We start from the raw sequence: 8,458 nt of genomic DNA, 5'->3' as shown, positions 1-8,458 counted from the left end.
CCTCAGAGGTCCAGGGGAAAAACCTCCTGCTCTGGACTCTTTCTCAGAATCCGCCCTCTCTCTGCCGATTATCCCACCTTCTATTTCTTGCCTCAGCTAATAGGCCATTGGCTTTTGATTGACAGGTGATGCTTCCACTCAGTACACGAGAGATTCTCTTTATAGTTCCTGTATGTTGTATCCATTTGTAAACATGTGGTTGGATGTGTGGGCCTGTCTATGCACATAGAGAGCCCAGAGGAGAACGTCAAGTATTTTTTTTTTCTATTTCTCTCTTCCTTGTTCCCTTTATGTGACTCTCTTACTGAATCTGCTCGCAGGGCTTGGCCAAGCTGACTAGCCGGCAAGCTCCAGCGATCCTTCTGCCACCTCCTCTTCACCCCCAGCATTGCTGGTACGGATCTGAACGCGGATTCAGGTCTCTACTCAAGCTGAGCAGGCTTACCTGTGGACCCATCTCCCTGGCCCCTTCATACTGGCTTTTGGTGTTGAGCTTAGCTATGGACGTTACCCTTTTTTTCAGGTATATGATTCACAGATATTTTTCTCTGGGCCTTCGAATTGTCTTGTCCCCCTTCTTCTATGGACAGCACTTTTTGACTCTGCTGTGCTCCACTGTGCCTGTTTTTCCTTGTTCTGCTCATGCTCCTGGGGTTGCATCTAAGCAGTCGGCCCGAAATACGACTTCAAGAACTCTCCGCCGCTGCACTTAGGTTTAACTCTGTAACTCACATAGTTTCTGTGTATGGTGCAAGTCAAGGGCCCAATTTCAGGCCTCAGTGAGTGATCCTGTCTTAAAAGTCAAGGTGGATAACTCTTGAGAACTGGAACCAAAAGCCCATTCTGGCCTCTGCATGAACGTGAACATGCACATGCATGCGCGTCAAGAATTCCCCCCCCCAAAAAAAAAAAGAAAAAAAAAGATAATTATTTTATTTGTATTCACCACAAGGGGGAAAAAAACCTGGCACAAATATTAAAGAGAAGTAAATTCACAGAACCAGCTAGAATGATAAAGATCTGACATTGTAAGGTTTTTAGATGCAATTAATATCTGTAAACCAAAAACTAGGGTAGACATAGTGTCTCTCAAATTCAGTGGCGCATTCAGATGCAGCACCTCTTGACATCTGTGCACAATTAATTCAAATTATCCTGGATATAAGCAGAGTCACATGGACTCAAAACTGGCGAGAGAACCATAAAAAGTATTGATAAACGATAAATGGCAATGTATCAAGTAGAGGAATGTGTCTGGGTGCGGCGGGGATCAGTGTTAAGTCCTGTCCGATATGGCTGCTGCATTAATGATGTAGAAAACGGAGTAAAAAAAGCATGTTAATGAAGCTCCCAGGCACTATTAAATTAGGAGGTGATGCAGGCAGCAGAGGGCCATAAAGTGATATAAAGGTAGCAGGAGAGCGAAGAGAGATGGATGGGACTGGCGGGGTAAGAGTCTGCCCTTCCGAAGCAGAAGCGGCTGCGTTAGGAGGAGGACAATAAAAGAAAATGGGAATTCAAAGAGAGCGAGATCCGAAAGTCATCGAGTGGTCAGAGAGACCTAAGGGTGCAGACGAAGGATGAAGTGAGGGGAATTTATGACGTGGTGATTTGGGAGACTCTCTGCATCCACTGTGTGTCACAGAAAGAATATTCTGCTCCTCAAACCTCTGACAAGAAGGACATCTGGAAGGCAGAACTCATTTTATGTCAAGCTGGTACCTAAGCACTGTCGGCAGAGCAGGCATAGTAATAAAAATGATTAAGTCACAGAACACTGCAGACAAGTATATTCATCTTCGGCAAATTATAACCGAGCGGTTTCACTCGTCTTTCCATTCATAACTGCTGATGTAGGTGACCCTTCCTTCCTCAGGCACATGACTCATCCGGAGCCTGAGAGCGCCCTGCCAGCCTCACTCCCCTCTGCATTGTCTCTCAGCTTAGCTTATAAAGTAATTCTTAATGTTCTTTTCTTTTATTTACATTACTTCCAAGCTCGATTAATTGCTAGAAGTGTTGCGGCTTCACTCAAATCTGCACGCCAGCACTGCAGACATGGGCCTCGTCAGCAGAGCAGGAAGAGGAATAACATTTGTGAAATGTGGTAACTGAGCCCTAAATGAGTAACAACTAAAAGAAATTAACTACAGAGAGGGATTTGGAATACACTGTAACGTATTCCAGTGACCAAAGCAGAAACCATTAACATAAGTTATAAGTGCCCACTATACTGATTAAATGTTAAATAATATATATATATATATATTTTTTTAGATGTTGCCTCAACATGAAAAACAGCTATCTGGGGGCTAGAGAGATGGCTCAGTGGTTAAGAGCACTGACTGCTCTTCCAGAGGTCCCGAGTTCAATTCCCAGCAACCACATGGTGGCTCACAACCACCTGTAATGAGATCTGACTGCCTCTTCTGGTGTGTCTGAAGACAGCTACAGTGTACTCATATACATAAACTAAGTAAATCTTTAAAAAAAAAAAAAAAAGACAGAAAGAAAGAAAAACAGTTAATGGCTTAAGAGTGTTTCTCTTGTAAAGTTTTCACAAGTTAAAAAAAAAAAGAAGAAGAACCAAATCTGAGGCCTATTGGAAGTAAATTTGCTGATTATTAAGCTCATTAAATCTGACCTAGTAACAGATACAGGAACATCGGCGAAGTAGAAGGAACACCGGCACTGCCTCAGTTTCAACGGTGTACAAGGTTATGGGGGCCCAGCAGCGAAGGAGTATCTCGGCCTGGTTAGGAAAAGGATGTGAATAAAATACATTCACCTTTTAAATTAAGAAATGAGACCCCCTACATTAGGAAGAGGATTTGACCAAGTTGTTGCTTTGTTTGTGTGTGTGTGTGTGTGTGTGTGTGTGTATGTGTGTGTGTGTGTGGCGGGGGTGGGGGTGGGGTCCATACCTATGGGCAACCACTGCTTTCTACCTTACCTTATGAGGCAGGGTCTCTCTGAACCCAGATAATTGATAAACTTGGCACGGCTGCCAGCCAACTCTGTCGACCTACCTGTCTGTCTTCACCATGCCAGGCCTTCCCAGTGCTGGGCTTACAGCTGCCCCAAGGCCCAGCATTGACTTGGTTGCAGTGAATGAAAACTCAGGTCCTTGTGTGTGTTTTCACAGCAAATGCTCTCCCACACTGAGCCGTCTGCTCAGCCCTGCCCAGGCCTTGTCTAAGGTCCTTTGAATGTCCCGATGAATGCCTAGATAGTCACATAGGCTCACAAACATAAGCAGAACAGCAGCCATCCGTTTTTAAAAATAAACATGGCTGTCTTCTCTAAAACGGAGCAAATTGCATATAATACGCAACAAGTCAACAGGACTGCCCTGTCACCTCTTGCTCTGTTTCCCTGGACTGTGTGCTTGGTTATCAACTCATTTGTTCCTAGAAGCCTGGTATCTGCTTCTGTAGAGCATGGACCTGTTTGCACGGGGAAGGGAAAAAGGCTAAAAGTGATACATGTTGATCGTTAATTCTTCGCAAAACCATGTGAGGGGCAGTAAATGGGGCGGGATACTCCTCTGTCTGTGATGGCTCAGGGTTCATACTCTCAGGCATTTTTACGGTGAACCCCAGGAGGCTGCCTTCTTTCTATCCCTTGCCAGAACTTGATCCTTGCCATCTGTCAGAATCATGACCGCCATTCGTGCAGCTACTTCAGTTATAGATAGCAAACTGTTCGCGTCCACTGACTAGCATTCATGAAAAAAAATCCAGTTTAGAATGGACATTAAGCATCGAGTTTTGCCCACCTAGAACTTAATTTGTTGAGAAAGTAACCTGTTATTCCTTAACTGCACCACTGTGGGAATCGTTAATTGCTATTTCATGGTTTCTGGTTAAGGTTTGAACATCTGCACCTGTTCCTTAGGATCCTGGACTCTTTGTTTGCCCTTGAACACTTTGAAGCCTAACATCTTATTTTGGTGGTTTTATTGTTAAAGACAATTTCTCCTGTAAGCCAAGATGTCCTTGAACTCGCTACATACTAAGGCTAACCTTGAACTTTTGATTTTCCTGCTTCTAGCTACAGTGTTCCGGGATTACAGGTATGCACTACCATGGATGGTTTGTGTAGACCTCAGCATCAAAATCGAGGCTTTGTGCGCACTAGATAAATATTCTACACCAAGCCACATCTCCATCTCTGAAGCTTAGTATAGCCTTTCGTTTTTAAAATCCCCATATGTTGCAGCAGAAATGTTGAATAAGTTCGGTTATTTGTAGCCCAGAAAGGCTCCTGACTTTACGGGCACAGTTGATCATCGTGAATTTTAACTGGTTCCTTGACTCTCTTTATGAAAGTGGTACCCAGGAACTCCTGCCCTCACCGCCTGCCTGCATTGCCAGCAAATTATTTAAAATTTTTGTAAGAGATTTAAGAACAATAAATAACCTGAACAACAAAATACTTGTCATCATACAACATAAGCTTGAGGGCTGGTGATGTTGCCCACTGGTAGAGTTGCCCAGGGTGCACAAGGCCTAGGATTTGATCCCTTACTCTGGAAAAACAGAAGGAATGTTGAGCATATATTAATGGGGTCATGTTGCTTTTGTTTTTGTTTTCAGATGATTACGATTTTATTCATCCATCTCATCCTGAAAAGCTGTCGACTTGGATTTAATCTTTACATTGTGGTAGGTGTGTGTGGGGGGCTCTTGGTTGTTTCCACACTTGTCAACTGCATCTTTGAACCTTAGTACCATGGAGACTTGGATTGTAACCTCCCCCAGCCCCACCCCAAGATGCACTGCTTTGGGCCTATTGCTCTCAATTGTTTGTCCCCTACCTCTAAGAAGCCCCCAGGTTCCCCTGTGAGTTTCACTCATCTGAAACTTGGCTATCACGGCCTCTTTTCATCAACCTCTTTGGTTTATCCAACTGTCGTCACTTGTGATATATTGATTTTTTTCTCATAAAGGTGTGAATTGAAGTAATAGCGTATAACTTTAGCACCTAGAAATAAGCTTTGTTTTATTTATTTTTTTATTTGTGAACGTCAATTTGGTTTGTGATTAAATGTAGTATGTGTTTGTTTCCAACATGTCCGGTCCCATAGAGAAGAGCTCTGGTTTCTTCATGGCACGCACAGGGAAGAGGAACATTTTCTTTGGCTACCTTTATAAGGAAGGATGGCCCACAAAGACACTATACACACACACACATGTGCACGCACATCCATCCCCATGCACACACACAATTGAGAACTTAAAATCTAAGAAAACAATTGATATAATTTAGATGATTTAGTTCAAGAAGTTTTCAGACTACCTGGACTTTTTATGATTCTTTTTTTTTTTTTTTAGTATTGATTTTTATGTCAATTTTGGTATAATATATTTCGTTCTGAGTTTAACAAATGTGGTCTTAACTAAGAATCATTAGTTGTTTGTTAGAGAAATACAAGAAGCACAGTACTATCATCCTTGTCGTGCTTGTGGCTAAGCAAACATAGCATTTAACGTCCCACGTAGCAGTAAAAATGGTTTGTGGAGAGAGTAAATATCTGCTTTGCTGAAAATGCCAAGAACTTTGAAACTTAGAGCTTGGGGTGATAGTTCACCAGTAGACAGCCCTCCATTCAATCTTGAGTGCCCTTCCCCACCAAAGTTGAAAATTTCTAAGGTCTCCTGATGTTCCTGGTATGTGTGGATTGTTTCTTTATCAGCTTTCCTTATCACTGCCTTGGGGAGTAATGAATTGCATGGGTTTATCAGGAACGATTGGTCATTACCTGTTATAAAATTCTCATGTTGTGAATTTGCCATAGATTCTGAAAAGTATTATGAAGGACTACTTGGAAGATAATTAAGGATATTTTCTTGTGATTCCTGTGAAGGTTAAGGTTAGAATTATTGATTGCTTCTTTTTGTCTGGTTATTTCAGGAATTTATCATTTTAAAGATATTACTATTTCATTTTAATAAATGGGTGATTTATTCTGATTCTGGCCACTCCATTACTGTCTCCCTTTTCAGCTATTCAATTGTGCTGTCTCTTCAGAGTTTCCTAAGTTTTTCCCAACCTCAGCTTATTGCCCCTTTTACATATTTTGAATTGAACTAGCAAAATATTAAAATAGTTAGAGAATGATCCTAATTGTGGCATTAGATTTCCATGTTTTATAGTTGTCATTTTCCTATCTTTACTGTGGATAGAGACTTTTATATTCTCTCTTATTTTGCAACCAGCTTCCAATACTGCACTGAAGGAAGTGAGTTTGCTAAAGATGTAAAACCACCTAGATTTTTAGAAAGTCTCATCTAGATCTTTCTAACTCTTTCTAGTAATATATATTCACTGAAGTATTACCCCTTTTTGTTACATTGTTTTGGGCTTTTTTTTTTAATCCAAGGTGTCAATCTCTATAGCCCCATGCTGGTCTGGAACTCACTCTATAGACTAGTTTAGCTTCATGACTATCCTCCTGACTCAGTATACAAAGTGCTGGCACTATGGGATGAGCCACCATGCTGGGCATTTTTTTGTCACTTTTCCTTACTGTAGTGACATTTGAAGAGGTGCACATAGTAAGAATTTAAGGGGTCTTTTAAATTAGTCTTCCCATGGGGATTTCCAAAGCATCCCCGGGTCCTGCAAATGGCTCCAAATGCCAACCTTAAGATGCTTCCTTTTGGCTTCCCTGCTCATTTTCTCCAGAGCTGCTCTATCCTTCTGTAGCATTTGAACAAGAAATTCCAAAGGGGTCAAGCATTTCCTTTGTGCACGTCTTAGTGTTCTATTGTTGTGAAGAGATACCATGACCTAAGCAACTCTTATAATAGAAGGCATTTGATTGGGGGCTGGTTTGGAGCTTCAGAAGTTTATTCTATTATCATCATGGTGGGAAACGTGGCAGAGGGCAGTCAGGTGCTGGAGAAATAGCTAAGAGCTGCATTCTGATCCATCGGTGGAGGTGAGGGGTAGAGGGCTGCAGAGTGGGAGCACCTGGGTCTGGTATGAGCTTTTGAAACTTCAAAGCCCATTCCCAGTGACACACTCCCTCCAACAAGGTCACACCTTCTTTAACCGGACCACACCTCCTAATCCATTTCAAATAGTGCCACTCCCTGATGACTAAGCATTCAAATAGATGAGCATATATGGGCCATTCATATTCAAACTACCACATTCCATAAAACTTGGATGTAGGATATGTGTTCCATTAACTTACTCCTTTGTCCTTGCTTAACTTAGTTATTGACAAAAAGGGAACTCACACAGGAATTATTTAGCTCCATTCCATATAATTTTTCTATTATCATTCCTTTTGCCATAGATCACCAACTTCTATTCCTGGCTCATTAATCAAATTCTAAGCTGTGCTGTGGTGAGACTTGAGATCATCCTTCTGTAATAAATTCATTGTCCCTGGATGTTATCGGGTAATGTAGGACCAAAATGAAGAGGTGGGGCTTTTAATGCCACCATTACACACTATGTCGCATCAAAACCGAGGCACAACCCTTTTAATTTGTTGGGATCTATTCAATGTCATGAAAGTTTATTAAATAATAATTATGCATTGCAAAATATTTGATGATGTTGCTGTCTTTTTAGGTTGCCATTGTAAATTAAAGCCTGGATTTTGTGAGAAGTGTGTGGAGTTTAACATGAATTTAATAAAAATTAAGGCTGCTAGTAATCCGCTGAGTGTGCTGTTCATAGCCAATTGAGTAGGAATCAACAGGGAGTGCATAGTTTTCACGGACTCAGTGTTGGCTTGTATGACCCAAGGTCTCTGGTCATTTTACTTAGATCCTAGAGAGAGCATTTGAGTTGTTCTGCTCATTTTTGATTATTGGTTTAGCTCCAGACTTCTGAGATCAATCACTTGTTTTACAGTTTAAAAGAAAATTAAATCATTATTGAGATTTTCACACAAATCTATCGACATAAATAGAAGTATATGCAATTGTTTCTCTATCCTATTTATTAACCCTTTATATTTGTCATTTTTCTCAAGTACTGGATTCACTTACTGGCTTCTCAGATAATGACTTGGTGATATTGGCTCCTGTCAATCAGCCTTTTTAAAGAAGTAAGGAAAGAGCAAGTTTTGACAGATGTTCAGTTAGTTTCCCCAGTGTTGTCTTGCTGTGCCTATGGCGATGCTGAATCTGGCTTTCATTGATGCTCCGCTTCTGTGAGCCTCTTGCCTTCCTGTGCTCTCTGCCCTCTGTACAATTTTAAGCTTCATTCCTTCCACCAACCTTTATTCAACACACTAGACCTTTTGTATACTTGACTTGAAATGGCCTTGCTTGCTTTCTTAAAACTTTTCTAAACTCATAACCCCTCCCCTTGCTCATATTCAAATCTGTTTATGTGGAGGTCAGAGGTTAGTGTCAGGAGTTATCTTATGTCTCATTTCTACCCCCCGTATTTTGGAGACAGGGTCACACTCTGAGCCTGGAGCTCACTGGGT

The sequence above is a fragment of the Mus musculus genome, chromosome 8 (assembly GCF_000001635.26).
Source record: "Mus musculus strain C57BL/6J chromosome 8, GRCm38.p6 C57BL/6J".
NCBI lineage: Eukaryota > Metazoa > Chordata > Mammalia > Rodentia > Muridae > Mus > Mus musculus.
This window is presented reverse-complemented; position numbering follows the sequence as displayed.